Source organism: Penaeus japonicus, unplaced genomic scaffold, assembly GCF_977035675.1.
Source record: "Penaeus japonicus unplaced genomic scaffold, GWHDUDI00000001_assembly GWHDUDI00000012, whole genome shotgun sequence".
In the NCBI taxonomy this organism is placed as follows: domain Eukaryota; kingdom Metazoa; phylum Arthropoda; class Malacostraca; order Decapoda; family Penaeidae; genus Penaeus; species Penaeus japonicus.
Genome location: NW_028234414.1, coordinates 41,266,765 through 41,267,083, shown reverse-complemented (window position 1 = coordinate 41,267,083; position 319 = coordinate 41,266,765).

The window sequence follows — 319 nt, the reverse complement described above, 5'->3', positions numbered from 1 at the left end:
TTATAGCTAAACAAACAAGCACTAAATATGCTCTGCCACATAGCCTGTGTTTGCTGTTCAGTGAAACTTCCATCTAAATTTTTAACTCAAATCCTCAAACTTCTAAAGTGAATGTTAGGTTATGTTATTTCTTATGTCAAATCTATAGCACTTGTCTCCCCTAGTCGTGGAAGACATTTTAACGCTTACCAAAGGTCGCAACCTGTTTTATGGCTAAGGCAAAGTCTGAAGACGAGCAGCAATATTTTTTCCTTAAGACTTTCTTTTCTATTTACGTAATATTTAAAGGCGAAAAAGGAGTTAAAACGGTTTTATTCAC